Consider the following 21,129-nt stretch of genomic DNA (forward strand, 5'->3'; position numbering starts at 1 on the left):
AGGAAGATGTGCAGTGCTATACTGATGAATGCATAAGCTTCGAAAATGGAACAGAATGGAAAGGCTGTGTGGGCATAGCCAAGATTTTTTCTTGGGGGGACAGGCTTTTGTTAGGGAAAGCAGAACCTCATATTGGTATTGATTTGTACTGATTTTTCCTGATTTAGGGGAGCAGCTGCCCCCTTCTTGCCCCCCATGGAAAGGCTTGAAATGGTGAAGCCATTGAATATTGAGGTCACACATTTTGAGATCTACAGCTTGATCTTCAACATGTATGTAAATCACAGAGAATCTCATTGGGACTTGGGGGCTCATCCACACCATTGTTTAATGTGGACAGTAAGCTTCATGTTCCCCCACTAATCCCCTATTGTTCATTTGACATTATCCTCTAAAACATACTTCCCCCTCCCTCTATCCAGATTTTCTCATACTCTTTCTTTTTTTGGAGTATCCCTAGTATGAGAAAATCTGGATTGAGGGAGAAGGAAGTATGGGAAGGCAGTGATTTAGAGGCGACCATCATATGGACAACGGAGAATTAATGGAGGCACAGGAAGCTTACAATTCACATTAAACAGCATCATGGATGAGCCTTTAGTAACAGCACTTAGGACTGTAGCCCTTGCATCGTTGCCAGACCTGCTCAATCTTGCCTCCCTTCTGTTAGAACCATATTCTATCTGGTGTGTGTCAATGTGGCTGGGATTTGCAGGAGAACAAAGATAGAATGTATTACAGTATTTTATTTTATTTTTTTTGGAAGCTGCCCAGAGTAGCTGGGGAAGCCCAGCCAGATGGGCAGGGTATAAATAATAAATTATTATTATTATTATTATTATTATTATTATTATTATTATTATTATTATTACAGTGGTGCCCCGCAAGACGAATGCCTCGCAAGACGGAAAACTCGCTAGACGAAAGTGTTTTCCGTTTTGGAGGTGCTTCGCAAAACGAATCTCCTATGGGCTTGCTTCGCAAGACGAAAATGTCTTGCGAGTTCCTGCGGTTCCCCCCCCCTTTTTCTAAGCCACTAAGCCGCTTATCAGCTGATCCGATAAGCCGATAAGCCGCTAAAAGCCGCTAAAAGCCGCTAATCCGCTAATCCGTCAATGGGCATGCTTTGCAAGACGAAAAAACCGCTAGACGAAGAGAATCACAGAACGGATTCTTTTCGTCTTGCGAGGCACCACTGTATTATTGAAAGCTGCCCCCTAGCCCCAGATTCAGTTGAAATGAATGGGACTTCTATTACCCCTCAGTGCAAATTGAAGGCATGGTGGAGGAGGTACTGATCTGGATCAGGACCACAGCAGGGGTTAAAGGGTTAAAGCTCCCCCAGTCCCCCACCCCAGGTTCCCAATCCAGATTGAGCAGCCAGGCCTAACAGTAACACAATTTAAATTGCTGCACTTCAAAACACTGATGTTTAGCTAACATATTTTGGCCCTTAGCCACTGTGTTCCATTAACAGCAGCAGTCTTTTTGTTGCCAGCTAGTTCCATCCCCATCTGTTCGATCCACTAAAGGTGGATCCGCAGCCAGGGCCTAATGGTCTTTACCAGACTCTCTTCCTTGTTAAGTCTCTCAGTCACAGCACGGACTCCTACTGCAACTTGCAAAGTCCTCCCCAGTACTCACTGACAAAAAACTAAAGTGCTTCTCACCATGAATTAACAATTACATAAAAATATTATGAAGTATTAACAAGAACATCATAAAAATTACATTGGAAATCAGTAAGGAATCAAAAGTATTGTTGCTCAAAGCCCCTCCCCCCCCAAACATGAAATAATCTACTGAGGGAAATCAAGTTGCTTTGAGGTAAATTATTTGAGAATAACGGCTCAAGTTATAGGAAAATTTGGGGTGCGGCCTACAAACATCTCTACAAACAGGTCAGTGCAGTGGCGGCTGGTGCATATTCAGAATGGGAGGGCGAGAGGCATAGAGACCAACAGTAGGTGGGGTTAGGGCCAATGAGAGGCAAGGCCACCTGTTTATAGTTTTGTCCCCATCCTCTTCCCTGCTGGAGTGTACAAGGGCAACATAGGGATGTCATACTCACCAAAGTGAAAATCTGGAGAAAGTTGTTGACCTTTTTTGTGGGGGGGGGTGTTGAAGTTTTTTAGGGTATTTTTATTTTTTTGCATTTTAAAAGCATGTTTCTTTTTTAAAAAATCGCCCTAGTTGCAATTTTGACAGTCTGATTCCAGGCATGTCCAAGAAAACTCAAACATATGGCAGCCCTAACATAGACAGAGGAAGCAGACAATCAACATCACCCTCCAGACTGGGAGTAAGAAGAAAGCAGGCAGGTGGAGACTGTCTGAGGGCAGCCTGAGGTTGGTGAGAGCAGAGCCTCCACCCTGCCCTTATGGGCCAGCTTCCACTGGGTTGGTGTGTATTTCTGCCACTGGTTAGCTTGTCTCTCCTTTATTCCACAAGTGATAAATGTGCTTGTCTGCAGATCCAACGCTGACTTCTTTGGTGCTCCCTAATGCTTCAGGGAGACTATGACTTTCCATTCTGCATGCCTTGTGGGTTTATCCAATTAGAGATTCATTCAGGGTGTTAAAAGAAACCAAACCAAAATGGATAGGTTCCTTTTCTATTATTGGAAAAAGAAAACCTTGAAGATCGGCTCTAGCAACAGGAGTGACTTATGATTGTCACAAGGACTGGTAAATCAAGCACTGTGCAGAGTCCCTTCACCTATAAAATGTGTTTTTCCTGAGGTGGATGCATAGGAGAAGGCTATACATCTAACCAAAATGGGATAAGTGATCCTTAGTTTTCTGCAGCAGGAGCCTCAGACAGGTTACAGTTATCTGGGGAAAGGCATAAACACACTTGAAGGGTACAGCGCAAGAGAAGTTCTCTATGAGTTTTGACTAATGTGGCTGTGGCTTTCAAAAGCTGGCCATAATAATTTCTGATGCCACCTTTCCCAAGCCTAAAGGTAAAGGGACCCCCTGACCATTAGGTCCAGTAGCGGACGACTCTGGGGTTGCGGCACTCATCTCACTTTATTGGCTGAGGGAGCTGGTGTACAGCTTCCAGGTCATGTGGCTAAGCTGCTTCTGGCGAACCAGAGCAGTGCACGGAAACGCCGTTTACCTTCCCGCCGGAGCGTTACCTGTTTATCTACTTGCACTTTGATGTGCTTTTGAACTGCTAGGTGGGCAGGAGCTGGGACCGAGCAACGGGAGCTCACCCCGTTGCGGGGATTCGAACCACCGACCTTCTGATCGGCAAGCCCTAGGCTCTGTGGTTTAACCCACAGCGCCACCCGCGTCCTAGTTCCCACCAAATGTTCATGGATTATAACTCCCATCAGCTGTAGTCAGCATGGCCATTGGTCATGGATGAGGGAAGTTATTGCCCTACAACACCTGGAGGGCAGCAGGCTGGAGAAAGCTGCATTAAGCTCTCATTGTCTAATATACACTTGTTTCAAACCCTAAATCCACAAACCCCAAATATATATAACATAATGCTATTGAGACAGGTGCAGCCAGTTGCAGGACATGGTTCCCTGTTGAAATTGCATTCAGTGAAACTGAATGAATTGTGAGCTGAAAGGCCTCTTCACCAGGGAAATGCCGATTTAAATGCCTGGCTTGAGAACACCGCTCACAAAAGGGGGGTGGGGATAGAGAGAGTGAGAGTTCATTTTGCAACACGTGAAATAGGCCTGCATAACGCAAGGCCAGTGGGCTACTTGCAGACTCCATCCTATTTGTCGCTCCTGCAGGAGTTACCGTAAAACACTCCCTGCTTGTGTCCCACCCCTGACTCTGTAGAAATACCTTCTGATCTGCATTATGCATACTCTCCACTGCTTCTCCCTGCATTCGGAAGATCTGTCAACCTGTTTCCCAGCCTGTTGCAACAATCCAGCTATGCCAAACAACCTGATTGCTATCAAGTTCCTCTCAAAATCAATTCATACATTACATTTTAAAGTGTGCACTTAAACATCCTTTAGTTTTGATTTTGTTTTTAAAAAGAATGGCATTGGATTTCACTTAATGCTGTCGCAGTAAATAACTATTTCCTTGATCTGATTAATAGCCTTCTATCCTACCGTATTTGAATTGGTGGGGTCAGTGCTCCCCCCCCATAAAATAATATGTTTAGGGGTACTTTCATTTTGACTGAAGAAAACCACCATTTTATATAGTTCAAATCAGGAAAAATAAATACAGTAAATGGACAAAAGTACAAAGATTCACAAAATGTTCATGGGTATGCATACCCCTGCATACCCCTGGGAAAAAAGCACTGGGTGGGGCTATCCTTTTCAGTTGCAATGTGAATTTTATTATTTATGCGTGCTGACTTGGGTCGCTTGCAGGTGCATGCATCACATGTAGTTCAGCCCCACACAAGTGATTGTATTTTTCTCCCTTTTGCCATTTCCCTTATAGAATTACCAAAAAGCATGCTTTCTATCTCAATATCTAACAAAGAGCAGCACCGTATTTAGGGTGGTGCAGGCAGTTCATTCGCACAGGGTGCTGAGCTGGGGGGGGCACAAATAATAATAAATAATAAAGGAATTATTGTGAAAATAAGAAATATTGAAGGGGAGGCCACCAAATTTTCTGCTTGCTCAGGACGCCATCTTACCAAAGTCCATCCCTGCAAAGAGAGTCCCTTTTCCTAACCTCGGGGTGACATTAGGGCCTCCCTTCACCTGAATAGTTACAACATACCTTTTCAAAGCCTACATATCCTTGCCAAACCAAACAGGAAAGTAGTTTCTGAAATACTGATCACAAAGAGTTCAGAAAAAAGGAGTCACATACCAGAAAGAAAGCAAACATTCTGGGCACAACCTAATGTTTGTAAATGCTGTTTCTAAAGAGAAAGAATGGATGTTTGTTGATGCTCATTAGCTCTCAAAAGGTTCCCTTTTTCAAAAGCTCAGTTAATGGTATTTGAAAATCTATAGGTATCTGGGAATCTTATTCCAGAGCAATTTAGGGTGGGCAAATCATCGCACAAATGCCATAAAACAGGCAAAGTGTACCTCATCAGCAGTTGCCCGTTTTTATTATCAGAAAAGTAATCAATTTATTCCTGCGGCCAATCAGATATTTCAAACAAAAGTGCAATCCCAGATATTCTATGGAATCCCGCTATGGGTCCAAGCATATAACAGTGATTTAAAAAAGATTCACTCCAGCTTTCTGAGACGTATTCTTGGACTCCCAGCTGTGATCAAATATGAAACAATGTGTGCAGAAATAGGCATACACACAATGGAATATTGGGCATGGTCCACCTCAATAAAGTACTGGTTACGCTGCCATTTTCGCTGCCCTCCATCAAGTCTGCTCGCTGATTTGCTCAAAGACTCCTATAAATCAAGATGGTATCAGTACCTCGAAAAAAAGATTGAATCTTTAGGCATCGAGCTGGAGCCCCTGTACAATTCTAATGAGCAATACATTTTCCATAATATCCTAACTAGACTAAAGGATGTCGAGAGACAAAATATTACGGCAGCTGTAAACAAAATTTGCTCCCCCATATTCTATGATTTAAATATCTTAGATAGCAGAGCCAATTACGTCACTAAATTAATAATCCCAGCCCAACGTAGGGCTTTTATGCTGGCCCGTTTGAATGTTTTTCCCTCAGCATTTGTCAGGGGAAGATATCAAAACATTCCTAGAAACAAGAGATTCTGCAGATGTTCTATGAATGTCCCGGACACTGTAGAGCATATTCTCTTTCATTGCCCATTGTACAGTATCCCACGTCAACGCGTGCTGTCCCCTCTTTTGGGTGGTCTGGAACCCCAGCAAGGTGAATGTGTGGGATTCTGCCTATCCGACGTCGACCAAAGGGTAACGGCGGGGGTAGCCGAGTTTTTGGTAGCAGTCCTCCAAGGAGCAGGTTAACAACGAAAACCACTGATTTTATATGTATATATATATATATATATGTATGTAGCCAACTGCTCCCTTTTATATATATTTCAAGGCTTTTATATGTTATTTCCTCTTTTATGGTTTTATTTGCACAATGCCTAATAAAGGTTTGATAAGTAAGTAAGTAAGTAAGTAATGGTATTTGAGCACAGTAATCTCTTGGGCTGTATCAGAACTGCTATATTCAATGCTATATCCTCCTAAGTCTGCACAAACCAAGAGGATACAAGTGGTTCCCTTTCCTGTCTTACCCTCATAGCAACTCTGTGAGGTAGGTTAGGCTGAGAGTAACTCTGACCCACCTGGTTACCCAATGAAAGCTTCATGGCTGTGTGGTCATTTCATACTTGGTCTCCCTTGTCCTACTGTGGCAACTACATCACACTGACAATACTACAGTGGTACCTCAGGTTAAGAACTTAATTCATTCTGGAGGTCTGTTCTTAACCTGAAACTGTTCTTAACCTGAGGTACCACTTTAGCTAATGGGGTTCTCCTGCTGCCGCCGCGTGAATTTCTGTTCTCATCCTGAAGCAAAGTTCTTAACCCGAGGTACTATTTCTGGGTTAGTGGAGTCTGTAACCTGAAGCATCTGTAACCTGAAGCGTCTGTAATAATAGACTGTACAACAGATACTCAACAGAAGCACTGTTAAGACATACATGAATATAAATAAGGATGACAGCTTACTATCCCTTCCTGATTTAAAGGTGCCCTCATCGATTTTGTAAGCATCTGATTGTACGATGACTTTAATCACTGAAGAGGGTTTTGAGTACAGGTTTCTCTTCTTCTTTGGCAATCACTCGTAGACGAGTAAGACTGTCTTCCATGGTCTTAACAGTGAGTCTGTAAGTGACTGTGGAGGCCAATTCTGGATCCACACATCCTTCCACAGTGGGGACATAGGTTTCCGGGCAGGAGTTGATCACAACGAGGGTTTGCCAAGTGTGCCTTCCTTTTAGCTTGTTTCTCCCTTTTGTTCGAGTGCATTCAAAGCCAATGACACTCTACTTGTGCGCAATCAACTTGTATATGTGCGGCACTAGAAAATAATTTAATAATTTGATTCATACCAGGAAATGAAGGGAGAGAGCTAAAGACCCTCCTCAGAGCCTGGCAAGGACTTCAGTGAGGGCAGATAAGAGACTGGAGGCACAGCGGGGCTTTGTTTAGGCTGCTCAGCCTCCCCACCTAACAGCTACTGTGCTTAGTAGCGTAGCAGAAGCAGCTGCTTTTCCACATGTCCTCCAGCTCACCCCATTGCTTCAATTCCAGTTGTGGATATTCTTTGTACGGTAATTTTGATCTGGGTTGGAGAGGGAGTGGCAGAGAGGGCATTTAAAGGTTGTTTTTAGAGGGTGCTCCTCACTTACGCGATTTTCATTTATGCATGCAGGGCACTGGAACATAGCCCGGTAAGTGGGGTGTCACCTGTATGTTTCAGAAAAGGGTTATCCTATTGGCTGTGGCAATTGAGGGGATGAAGACCCAGCCTCACGGCATTCCATGAACTGGATGGATAGGAGTTTGCATACCCTTAATGGAGCTGCACTCTTAATCGGATTTACTTCTGAGTAGAGATGCATAGGATTGTATTCTTAATGAACTAACTGCACCAGCTGTTCATCATTTGTCACTTCCTTTTTCTACTATGTTAAACACTCGTGATTTGGATAGGCGCACATTTTAAGAAGGTCATAGACTGGTTATTTAGAGGGCACCCTAATAGGAGGCAAAAGATGCCTATAGGAGGTATATGTATTTCCTCTCCCCGTCTCAATGCTGGCTCTTTTCTCCATAATTGCCCCATTTGCCAGAATGGCAGCTTGCCATACAATACTAGAAGTACAAGAAATAAGAAGCATAAACAGGATGTTTAGCGACTCAACAGGCTTTTACAGCTTCAGGCTCTGATGATGTCACAACACCCTGACACTGTTGTTGAACTCTTCTTTACTCACATTTGATTAGCAACATTCAGGGGCAGACTTTGGTAAGATGGCACCCTGAGTGAGGACAAAATTGGGTGCTTCCGCCTTAAATATTTCTTTTTTTTCACAATAATTCATGTTGGTACACTTGCTTTTTATGGATCTTCTCAGCATATAGCTGTAAAAATCTTCTTCTTCTTCTATTATTATTATTATTATTATTATTATTATTATTATTATGTGCCCCCTCGGCTCAGTGCCCTGTGTGGTGGAGCTGCCCAGACAGCCCTAAATCTGGGGCTGCTACATGGATTGCCAATTTGTTGGAGTCTAGCAGATTTGCCTTCTAATCCTTCCCAGGGTTAGGCAAGGTAAAGTACTACTGACTTCTGTGTGCTGGGGCCGCTCCAGCATAGGCTTGCACACATTCCAGTTCTCAGCCCTTCCTTCGAATTCAGTTGTGCAAAACCTGGGTAAAGCCCTTTATGCTGGAGAGCTGCAGCAAAACAGGTGCAAGCGCAGTCATCATAGCTGATTGTTTATATGCTTTTTCCTACATGAGAATGTGCAGATGTAGCACATGCAAGGCAAGCCAAAGTGGTGCTCTCCATATATTCTGGACTACAAATCCTATCAGCCCTAGCAAACATAGTCAGTGGTCAGGATGATGGAAATTGTAGTCCAAAAGATAGGGTTGCCATATTTCAAAAAGTAAAAAACCAGGACACCCCGAAAGAGCTGTGGAGCTTTTTAAAGGAAAACCCCTAAGTTGCTGAGATTTATTATTATTATTATTATTTTTACAAAATCGCCAAATAAACATGATTTTTCGATTGACTTGCCTAAGATCCAGGACAAAGCGCTGCCTTTTGGAAATTCCCCCCAGATGTCAATTGTGCCTTTGAAATTCCAGTAATGTCCGGGGAAATCCAGATGTATGGCAGCCCTACAAAAGATCTATATGACACTGCATTGGCTACCCAGCATACACGCCACACATTTAAAGTTATTGACGTCTGGGAGGGGGGGGGATAATCCTGGGAATTGTAGTTTTTTTAAAAAAGGGAAATGTAACTCTATGAAGGGTAAAGCACAGTTCCCATGATGCTTTTTTGGGGGGAGGGGGAAGTTATGTGCTTTTAACGTATGATGTATACACAGTTTCAATGGCTGCAATCCTGAGTACATTTTCTAGGGAGTAAGAACCACTAAAACAGCAAGTCATACTTCTGAGTAAACATAGACAGGGTTGCCCTGCATGACATGTAAAATCAGCAGATATATTGCGTGATCAACAAAATGATCAGGTGGTTTGCTTTACTCTTGAATAAATAAAAGCAGTTTCAGTCATATATGCCGAAGATTGACCTGTCTGGCTTGAAATGTATGAGCCACTTTCCCAGAGGGCTCTTAAGGTGGCATACAAAAAAACCCAATGCAAATACAATAAAAGTTCCACAAGCTGAAAACAGGCAAACATTAAACAGTGCGTAAAACAATTCAAAGCCACAGAGCAAATTAGCAAAATCAACAAGACAAGCCATCTTCCTTCCTTGCATTTTCAAGTTGTACCAGCTTCTGTTCTGTTCTGATTAGGTGGATTTGGGATCACTTCTATGGCAGGCAAAAATTACTGGTTATCGAAGATCAGGGAAAATACAAGAAATAAAATGAGGCACTTTGCAAAGATGGTTCTCCTGTTTTCTCTTCATCAAGCTCTGCTCTGTCCATTTGGCCCAGTCCCCCTCATAACTTAGTAACTTGCTAAAGAAACATGTGCAAGGAGTGTTTACAGGTCGTTCCCCTTGCCCCACATTTGATGCCAAGAGCATGTGCTATATTTAATGGACCAATCTGTAAGGGAGGAATGCAATCCTGAGAACACTTAAATTGGCAAAGCCCCATCCAAACGTCCTTGCTAAAGGATAGCGGATGGGGACAGCAGCAGTGAAAGAACACTTGTTTGGCAGACAAGTTATCTCAATACTACAGAGCAGGAGGATTAAGCTGTGTCCTTCCTGCATCTCTCTGAAGAAGAGATGGAGCCATGTGCCAGTTCTAGCTCTTGCTTACTGAGGCTTACTAAATGAACAGGTGTGATGTTAGTCCTAAGTTTCTGGAGTAATACTTATCCTGCAGTCCAGGTGACTTGGGCAACCAGAAGTTGCAAGAAGAAGAAGAGTTTGGATTTGATATCCCTAAGGAGTCTCAAAGCGGCTAACAATCTCCTTTCCCTTCCTCCCCCACAACAAACACTCTGTGAGGTGAGTGAGGCTGAGAGACTTCAAAGAAGTGTGACTGGCCCAAGGTCACCCAGCAGCTGCATGTGGAAGAGCGGGGAAGTGAACCCGGTTCACCAGATTACGAGCCCACTGCTCTTAACCACTACACCACACTGGCTCTCTAGCAACTCACCTATGCGATAACCCCCAGTACAGTGGTACCTCAGTTTAAGAACAGTCCTGTTTAAGAACGATTCGGTTTACGAACTTCACAAAACCGGAAATAGTGTCCCAGATTGAGAACTTTACCTCGGTCTAAGAACGGAATCCGAACGGTGGAAGGGCACCACCGGTGGGAAGCCTCATTAGCGAAAGCGTGCCTCAGTTTAAGAATGGTTTTGGTTTAAGAATGGACTTCTGGAATGGATTCAGTTTGTAAACCGAGGTAAAGGTAAAGGTACCCCTGACCATTAGGTCCAGCAGTGGACAACTCTGGGGTTGCAGAGCTCATCTTGCTTTACTGGCTGAGGGAGCCGGCGTTTGTCCACAGACAGCTTCCGGGTCATGTGGCCAGCATGACTAAGCCGCTTCCGGCGAATCAGAGCAGCACACGGAAACGCTGTTTACCTTCCCACCGGAGCGGTACCTATTTATCTACTTGCACTTTGACGTGCTTTCGAACTGCTAGGTGGGCAGGAGCTGAGACCGAGCAACGGGAGCTCACCCGGTTGTGGGATTTGAACCGTCAACCTTCTGATCGGCAAGCCCAAGCTCAGTGGTTTAGACCACCGCACCACCCAAGGTACCACTGTATCTATATTTAAAAATACCATGGGTATACGGGGTGTTAGGGAAGAGGTAGTGCCTCTGGTGGGGGACTTGTTGTGCTCCTTCTGGGGTAGCTTGTCCACCTTTGGTCCCCACCCTGCACTCAGCTTTTACCTGTGGCTCCTAGAAGATGTCAGTATGTGACAGAGGCCACACCCCAGGAAACAGCTTCAACGGGCCAACTAAACCAGGTGAGATAGCTGATGGGTCTCAAACCCTCAGTGAGTTAGAGACTTCCCTTGCATGCGAAGACAGGCTCCGGCGGATTGAGTGGATGAGACCAATAGTGGATCCAATGGTCAAGAAAGCAGTTTCTGCATGTGCTGTAGAGGGGGCAGATGGGGCACTTCAACCTGGGAAGGTAGCCCATCTAGGAGAAGGAAAACTCTGATCCTACACCTCTGCTACCTTGTGGGAGAAGAAAAGACTAAGGAGTAAACCATATACAAATCTGGAGTCCCTGAGATGGTTGGATGGTGCCTTGTACTCCTCTTTCCAGCAATCCCTGCTCCTAAGCTGGTGCCTAATGTATTGCTCTGTTGTCCTTTGAAACCATATCAATGTGGTCAAGAGGGGGCCTTGTCATCTGGGCAGCTTAGGACCGCCAGGCTAATGCAGCAGTTTGATTTTACCCGCAGAGATGCACTCCATTGTCTCTCGAGACAGATGGATGCCAACAACATAGAGCGGGCAATAGGCCTTTTTTTTTTTTAATCAAGCAAAGATATACCAGTCACTGTTTACTTTGAAAGGAGAGGACCATGAGAGCCTGTGCTAGGCAGCTTAGAACTTCATTCTCTTTTAGCTAATGCTGACAATGAAAGTGGAATGTGTTCTGATGCTTTGATTGTGGCTGGTGATATCGTGAGTAATGTTGCAGCTGTATAGCTAAAAGAAGGTAGATCAAATAAACTGAATGAACTGGCTTAGTATCACCTGAGGGCTCTTATTGTATTGCATAACAATCCCACAACCTTGCCATGCTCTCACCAGGTTTCCTTGGGAATTTAAGAATTGGAATAGAATCTTACAGCTTTCTCAGCAATCACAGGTGTGAACAAATGGAATTCTTTCAAGTGTGCTTGGTTTGGAGAAGTACGAGGCAGAGCTGTCCTTTCTCCATTGATATTTTATTTGCGTTTGGAGCAGAATAGGAAAATTCATAGTTGTTGTTTTTTTTACATGAAGTGGAATTTCAAATAGCTATTTTGCAGATGATTTGTTATTATTGCACACCACCCCAGTCTCTGAGCAGTGCATGATTCCAGGGGCTCTTGGTCATTCACACAGTTCATGTTTCCAAAGTTCATGTTTCCTGAATGGGGAAACTGTGCCCCTGAAGGACCAGGAGCGCAGCCTGGGAGTCATTTTGAACTCACAGCTGTCCATGGAGTCACAGGTTAATTCTGTGTCTGTCTACCAGCTCCATCTGGTACGCAGGCTGAGACCCTACCTGCCTGTGCACTGTGTTGCCAGAGTGGTACATGTGCTGGTTCTCTCCCACTTGGACTACTGCAATGCGCTCTACATGGGGCTTCCTTTCAAGGTGATCCAGAAACTACAACTAATCCAGAATGTAGCAGCTAGACTGGTGACTGGGAGCAGTCACTGAGACCATATAACATTGGTCCTGGAAGACCTCCATTGGCTCCCAGTACATTTCTGAGCACAATTCAAAGTGTTGGTGCTAACCTTTAAAGCCCGAAAAAGCCTCATATTTTCTTTTTGTATGTGTTGTATTAAAATGAAATAAAAAAAGGAAAGGGGAAAAAAGCCCTAAACAGCCTGGGCCCCGTATACCTAAAGGAGCACCTTCCCATCATTCAGCCCGGACACTGAGATCCAGCACCAAGGGCCTTCTGGTGGTTCCCACACTGTGAGAAGTAAAGCTACAGGGAACCAGGCAGAGGTCTTCTCAGTAGTGGCGCCCACCCTGTGGAACGCCCTCCCATCAGATGTCAAGGAGATGAGTAATTATATATATATTAGGAGACATCTGATAGTAGCCTAGTATAAGCTTTTTAAGGTGTAATGTTTTACAGTGTTTTTATATATGCTGGAAGCTACCCAGAGTGGCTGGAAACCCAGTCTGATGAGTGGATTACAAATAATACATTATTATTATTATCATCATCATCATCATCATCATCATCACTACTACTACTAAACGAGGCACAGTGAAGGCTGTGGTGTCTTTATAATATATGGTTTATATATATAAACCACCTGAGCCTACGATGGAGGGGCTCACAGCATCAACACCACGAAAGGGTCTTGTAACGTTATTTGTCCGTAGGCCCAAAATGATGTTGCAGGTGTATTGGACTCCATAGCAACTTCCAAATTAAAGAGTCAAAGTGATATCCTTTTACTCACGAATTTCCAATCGATTTTTCTTTGGAGGAATTGGCAGCTCACGATTGCCAGACTCAGAGCTTCGTGCAATGAAGGAAGCGCCTCAATTCCCAAGTGCCTCCGTCTCCAACCCCGCTCACACTCGGCACTCTTTTTGGAGTTTACCGGGGAGCGGGGGAGTCATTCCAGACACCCACAGGAACACCAGGTCCTCAGAACGCTTGATCTGAGGGTTTTTCAGGGTACCGCAGCGCTCTAGCGGTTCTCCCCTGCCTTCAAAGCACTGGCGCCCTTTCTGCGAAAGAGCTCCTGTCCGCCATAACGGGCGACTCAACTGGAATTATTTATATTTTCAGGTGTTCAGACACTTCTAAATTACATTCCCTTTTTGTGGGCACAATGAAAACGGATCCTATGAGACATTATGGTGGCAAAGAGACTTCTGCTTCAAGACTGGAAGGAGAAGCACTCAACCTTCATTACTCAGTGGTTTGAAGATCTCACTGCCTTTTCTATGTTTGAATTTTTATCAAATGATCATCAGTCTTGTTTGGATATTCATTTGGACATATAAATATAAATATACACATATATAAATAAATGTTTAAGTTAGGATTGGGGGGATTTTTTAATTGTTTATATGAATTATTATGTTACATTATCCTGCACGTGCGCGCGCACACGGGACCCTCCAGAAAAAAGTATTTCACAAAACGTATCCTCCCCCAGCCAGTACTCCAGCCCTCCTTTGACACACCTAGCCCTAATACCTCCTTGATGTACCTACTGATAGATGGATGCTTGTTTCCTAGGCAGAGCGCAAGCATCAGCATAGCAGTGCTAAAAGCTTTCACTGCTTGGGGACTGTGGACAAGGTCAGGGCTAAACTATTTGAAAGATCTCTCTTGTTCCGTCACATTTCCTGGGATGAGACACCAAAACCTGAACTTAGCAACTCTTGATGGCTCAGCAGCCGGTAGGCATTTGGTTGGGAAGAGAGTATGAGAATCTTACAGTGCTTTGTGTAATACACGTTTATAAAATATTCAAGTTGAGCACAGAGGAGAAGACCCTTAGGCAAACAGTGTGTTTCTCCTTTAAAGAAACATTTGTTTCGTGGAGTTGCATTTTGCCAGCTGGCTGCCAACCCCACCCCTTAGGATCCTTCTCCTCCACTGACTACTGTACATTCCAATTCTCAGGCACTTTCCCTGAGGCATTGAATGTGCTGGATAGCTAGTAACCCAACAGTCATTGAAAAGCATTAAGCAAACGAACTCGTACAAAATTTTTCAGACAAGGCCATTCTGCAGAACGACGAGACAATTCAAGTATTGTTTGGAAACCTACGTGAACATTGCTTGAACTTTGTTTACAGCAATGCCTCAATCGGTGAAGAAACTTTCACGTTGAACTTCAACTAGAGTCTCATCAACAACACATTTTAAATATGTGATTAACACATGGATGGATAACGTGGGAGTCAATAAAAACTTCCCATGCTAGAGAAAGGCCTCGATTGTGTAGTCACGAGTGAAGGATCAGGCTTGCACATTCGCCACCCTAGGGCTTTGGTAGCATTTACTTTCAGTTTCACTGGGTCTCAGTTTCCCATGGTTCAGTTAACATGCAAGCTATATAAGCCGGTGGTCACTGCTGTGAAACTGAGAACGGGGTGGGGAAATGAGTCACCAGCTGCCTTACCTCTAGTGACCTCTGTACTGGGCAGCCCACTAAAGGAGCCTGCTGCCTTGCAGCAAGAGAGCCAGTGGGTAACCAACCACCTGCAGTCAGGGATAAGGGACACCTTTGATGAGGTCACATTGAAAGATGAAACAATGCACAAACAGAAACCCAGCCAGCCTTTGAAGTTTGCACTTCTCTGAATTTTGCAAAATTTGGGGATAGTGCACAACATCATAGGAAGGCTGTTGTTCAGCCAAATAATATGGATAAAAATGCACATGCTAGAGGAAATGTATAGAAATACATATATTTGTGAAAATAGTTTATAAAATGGATTGTATTAGCAAACATTGCCTTGCAAAAATGTGAATATATGGCAAAACTGCATGTACAAATGTGTATTTTGGGAGAACTTTGCACTAAAATTGCTGCTGAACTAGCAAAACATTTCCTATCCTTGAAATGTTTGCCACAACATGGGCATCTATGGATTTTTAAAGTGCCTACTGAGGCCTGGTGAATGTACACAATGGCTGGTTGTTATGCACATTTACCATTCAACTTACATTCCTCTTAACATTCACCTATAACAGCCTCATCACACAATGCTCACATTTATCCTCATTCAAGAATCCCGTGCCTCAGGTTCCCATTTTCAAAACTGGTATGTCACTGTGCATTTTAGGGTAGATGCATGCCCTCCTATGTTTCTATAAAGCACCTGTGGCATGAGTTTACATGGAAGAGATCTGTTTATAAAAACAGTGGCATTTCATTTGTTTAGCTTATGTTTCATTTTAAAACTGATAAGATAATAGCGGGAGCAAATGGAATGAAATCATGTCCACAGGCGTTTTTGTTGTTTGTCTAGCCTCTGTTTACAACGGAACATTTTTCCATTTCCTACGTACGTCAGCTCAAGTTACACAGCAAAACTGCAATCTGAGAAGCAGTCGGAGTTCTAAACCTTTAATAAAAAACCTCGTGCATGCATTAATGTTGATGGGAGCTTGAGCCCCATACACCTGGAGGGCACCAGGTTGGCAAAAGCTGCCTTAATTAGAAGCAGGGCTATCACAGGTGGCATCTAGCCTTAGCCTCCCTTGACGTCAGTTCAATGTTTCACTGAATATTCACAATCAGCAAGGCTGCTCTGAACTTTGGATGACCCAGCAATAATTTATTTATTTTTAATGAGATTTTCTGTTTAAAACATTAACTTTTTATTATTATACAATTTGTGGTGCACTCTTTTGTTGTTGTCGTTGTCCCAGACCAATTGAGGTTACTTCGGATTTCGCTTTTCTAGTATAGCAACTCATGGCATGCCTTCCTAAGTGAAAATAAATGCACGCCAATAACTAAGACAATTCCATGTTCCAAAAAACAACAACCAGTGCCTCATTTCTAAAAGGATACCTACCAAGGTCCAGGATTAAACAATATCCCATGACAAGAAAGCCTTAAATCAGTACTTATGCCTATGCCTATTACCACTTCTATTTGTTAATTTAAATGCAGGATCTAACTCTGGATACAGTGGTACCTTGGGTTACTGTACTTAATTCGTTCCAGAGGTCCATTCTCAACCTGAAACTGTTCTTAACCTGAAGCACCACTTTAGCTAATGGGGCCTCCCGCTGCCGCCGCGCCGCCAGAGCACAATTTCTGTTCTCATCCTGAAGCAAAGTTCTTAATCTGAGGTAATATTTCTGGGTTAGTGGAGCTTGTAACCTGAAGCGTATGTAACCTGAAGTGTATGTAACCCGAGGTACCACTGTATTAGGCAATATTGCATACTCCCCCCCCAAATTATATTAGGAGAAATTCACAATAAGATGATACTTTATTTATGAGAACTAGTTTTTAAAAATTCACAAACAGATGTGGAAGTGTGGGGAAACAAATTTAAGGGTGGAAAATGAGAATCAGAAACTGACCTATTTGCCCATCCCTACTGTGGAGTCTCTGAATACTGTGAATGCACTCACCGCATGGGATCATAGGAACACTGGAAGATGTATTCTACTGAATTAGATCTTTCATCTCTCTAGCTCAGCATTGCCTGCACTGACAGGAAGTTCTCCAGGGTTCAGAAAGGGGGCATTCCCAGTCCTATCTAGAGATGCCTGGGATTGGAACCTGGGACCTTCTGCATAAAAAGAAAACATATTCTCTACCACTGAGCTTCAGCACTTCTTTTGACCTGAGCTCTCCCAGCTAGCCTGTCTCTAAGTACGACTCATCCCTCAGTGCAGAGAGTCCAGAGCCAGTCAGCTTCTGCTGCTGGCCAAGAGACCAGCTGGCTGGCATTCTTTATCTCGCAAACCTACTACAGAGGAAAGAAAACCACACACAAACCTGGAAATTGGTTGCAGGACTTTCTGCTGAGACTCTAGTTTTGTTCCTAACATGCATTTCCTTAGCCATTGGCTCCTCTTAGTTCCTGTCCCCAATCCAAGACACTGAAGGTGTTGTGTTTTTTAACAGGGTTATATGGATGCTTCATGAAGATGGCGACACTGGTCATCACTTAGCAATGATTACTCGGCCTGCCTGGGGACTTCCACTGTGGGTAACATTTCTGCTTGTTCTTGGGCCTTCCCCTCTTATTCCCCTCACATACCATTGTCTGTTTTCAGTGGACATTCTTTCTAGTGGTACAGATCTGCCTTAAGCAACAAGGTGATGAAAAAAGAAACAAAGTTTGTGTTTAAACACTGGCAAGTGCCTCTCCTGCCTGAAGGAAGATGTATGGAGAGCTAACCAGATGACCATGGGAAGTCCAACAGCAGGCAAACATGTTTTGTGTTTTGCCTGGCTAAAGAAGAACCCCAGAATCCAGTGACATCAAAACGTGTTTAAAAAGCAGGGGGAAATGGGGAAAAGTCCCACAGGTTCAGAGAAATGTCTTCTCTCCGCACACACGCTGTGATTTTTGGGAGGGTTTTGTTTTATCTGCATCCAGAGAGTGAAGAAATTATTTCTTCGGCAAAGCACTAACTTAAATCTATATCTTCATTAAAACATATGTACCATATTTTTTGCACCATAACACTCACTTTCTTCCTCCTAGAAAGTAAGGGGAAATGTCTGTGCGGGTGGCGGGGGGGGGGGGATCTGCTGCAGTCGTGAGCAGAGGATCCATGGTTCCCCTTCCTTCCCTCCTCTGTGGCTCGCTTTGAAACAGCAAAGCGGGAGAAGAGCCGCTGAGTGGGGAGGAGAGAGGGACAGAGAGCCTGCTTGCTTTAAAGGAGCAAAGTGGGAGAGGAGCCTTCTCCCCTTATACCCCTCTTCTTCATTGTTAGCAGCATCCTTCTCCACCCACCCCACGCGTGCTTCTTCTCCCCTTAAACCCCTCTTCTGCATTATTAGCAGCATTGTTCTCTACCCACCCCACGCGTGCTCCTTGTCCCTTGAGTGCTTTTCCTGTCCTCCCCACTTAAAACGTGGTTACAAAGCACAGATCCACATGGATCCTCAGGATTTTTGCACTGGGTCACCCCAAATTCACCATCAGATCACATAGCATGTCCATGGCTACATCTTGCACCAAAAAAATCACGCACCCACTGTTGCCTGGGGCCGCAGTGGTACAAAAACGTGGTTACAAAGCATGGATCCACATGGATCCTCAGGATTTTTGCATTGGGCTACTCCAAACTCACTGTCAGATCACATGTCTGTGGCCACAGCATGAACCACAAAAATCATACATCCACTGTTTCGTTTAGAATATTTTTTTTCTTGTTTTCCTCCTCCAAAAACTACGTGCGTGTTATGGTCGGGTGCGTGTTATAGAGCGAAAAATACGGTATTTAATTAAGCATTTCTTTTTAAAGAAATAAATATATACATCTTTAAGGCATACTTTATGGGGAGTGAGCCCCACGGAATGTTTGCTGGGTACAATTGTGTACTAAATGTTACATAGAAACTAAAATCCCAGGCATAAATACCACTGCGGTCAATGGGATTTGCTTATCAGTATAAGTGTTTAGGATTAGAGTGTTTGTGGTTTCTTTGATGTTCAATATTTCTCCAGGAATGAATTTGCAGAATATATTTATTAAGAAATAAGCTACTTTGTATGGCAGTGGAAGAGGATCCCCTTGCCCATTCTTTATCTGGAGCATGGGGGAGTGCTGAAGCAAAACAGCAAGTGGAAACCCAGGTGGCAGGAACGAAATAAATAAATAAATAACTGCTGATCTCTAGAGAAGCATCCATAAGAGCTCCTCTCTTCCAAAAAAGGCACATGCTTCCCTCCCTATGCAGTGAAATGGAGCAAGAGATTACTTTATCCTCATTCATTTCCATTCAGGGAGGGTAGTAAAGGTAAAGGGACCCCTGACCATTAGGTCCAGTCGTGGCTGACTCTGGGGTTGTGGCACTCATCTCGCTTTATTGGCCGAGGGAGCCAGCGTACAGTTTCTGGGTCATGTGGCATGACCCAGCATGTTCCAGCATGACTAAGCCACTTCTGGCGAACCAGAGCAGTGCATGGAAACACCATTTACCTTCCCGCCGGAGCGGTACCTATTTATCTACTTGTACTTTGACGTGCTTTCGAACTGCTAGGTGAGCAGGAGCAGGGACCGAGCAACGGGAGCTCACCCCATTGCGGGGATTCAAACCACCGACCTTCTGATCAGCAAGTCCTAGGCCCACAGCGTCACCCGCATCCCTTCAGGGTGGGTAGCACCCCATATATCCTGCCTGCCATCTCCTATGTGTGATAATGAGGAGAGGAAGGAAGAGGCAGAGAGATGGGGTTAGCTCAGTAAGGGCCCCTCTGGAAACTCTTTTTCTTGCACATTCCTGATTATTTGTGCAAATGATGCTTTCAGGGTAGTCACATATTGTCAGGGGTTCAGGAGCAGAGACGCAGAGAAGGGAGGAGACAGAGAGCGAGGGGGAGGAATACGAAGGAAGGATGAGTGGGGATGACGACCCGAGATCACCGAGCCTGTCTAGCGAGTCCGAGGATTCCCAGAAGGGAGCGCCAGCAGCCAGAGCAAGGGGGGAGAGCAGGGGGACACCCCAGGAAGAAGGGTCCAGAGAGGGATCAGAAAGCAGCAGTTGGAGATCGGGACCCACGTTCCCAGCCGGGAGCAGCGGGGAGAAAGGGGACCAGATATCGGGCTCCGGAGACTTTCAGAAGGAGGGAGGGCATGAGTCAGGAGTAGTCACGCCCACCTCGGGGAGCGAGGAAACGATCAAGAGGAAAGTGGAGAGTTGGGCGCGCGCGCCAAGTTCAAATGTAATGGAAGCTGGCGCAGTCAGCAGCCCAGAGAGTGAACCGGGTCCCAAAGCCCGCCGCAAGGAGGCGGAAGGGTCAGGGGGGTCCGCGTCAGAAGAGAGTAGGAAGGGAGAGACCCAGGGGGGCAGGAGGACCCAGAGACGGAAGGAAAGGCGCAGGAGGTGGAGCAAGGCTAGGGTATTAAGCTGGTGCGCTAGAGGCGGAGACTCAGACGGGTCTTCGTCGTTCTGACCTAGAAGAAGTAGGGCTGCACGTTGCAGTTTGGAAATGGAACCTGTAATCCAATAAAGACTCTTTGAAACGGAACGCTGGCTGACTTGGTCCTATGTGAGCTGGGACTGGGCGGCAGCCCTGACAGTAAGACCCGTCTCTCAAGCTTCTGACACCTGATACCTCGCAGCGGAGACAGAAGCAGCTGGAGGAGGGGATCGGTGTGTGGGAGCAAGCTCACGACGGTTGGCAAAGATGACGGAAGCAGAGAAAGTTTCAGCGCTGCAACAGGCAGTTACCCAATTGAATGCGGAGGTACTGGCATCCAAGAAGCCGCCTACCGAGATCTCCACGCCAGGTTTGAAGCATGGGTTAAGCATGGGCAGCCAGGACCCAGACCGGAGGGGGTTGGGTTGGCACGGAGAGCAGGAGGGCTGGTGGCTCACTTCGATGGGAATTTACAACAGTACCCCAACTTTCGAGCAGATGTGATGTGCGCACTGCAACTGCTGGCAAAAGACTTTAGAGATGAGGAAGAGAAAGTGGGGTTTATACTGTCCCATTTGCATGGGGATGCGAAAGCGTGGCTGCGCAATTTGTGGAGGGATAAAGATCCGGCGCTTCAGAGTGCAGATGCCTTTATCAAAGCGATGGATGCATGTTTTTTGTCTACCATTGATGTG

The 21,129-nt window shown here is 44.8% G+C and overlaps 2 protein-coding genes across 3 annotated transcripts in view; one reads left to right on the top strand and one right to left on the bottom strand.

Moving 5' to 3' along the window:
• HELT (helt bHLH transcription factor) overlaps positions 1-21,129 on the top strand; it is a 130,572-nt gene that overhangs the window by 54,398 nt on the left and 55,045 nt on the right. The window contains exon 2 of one of the 2 annotated variants that reach the window (XM_083460173.1): positions 17,464-17,544. The gene's annotated coding sequence lies outside the window, so the exon portion shown is untranslated. Of the gene's footprint in view, positions 1-17,340; positions 17,545-21,129 lie in introns of those variants that run through there. The other variant, XM_083460174.1, reaches the window with a different exon arrangement.
• Positions 1-21,129, bottom strand: part of ACSL1 (acyl-CoA synthetase long chain family member 1) — a 106,037-nt gene that overhangs the window by 49,767 nt on the left and 35,141 nt on the right. The gene's annotated exons all lie outside the window — the stretch shown is intronic.

This window comes from Podarcis liolepis, assembly GCF_965112155.1.
Source record: "Podarcis liolepis genome assembly, chromosome: 9".
In the NCBI taxonomy this organism is placed as follows: Eukaryota; Metazoa; Chordata; class Lepidosauria; order Squamata; family Lacertidae; genus Podarcis; species Podarcis liolepis.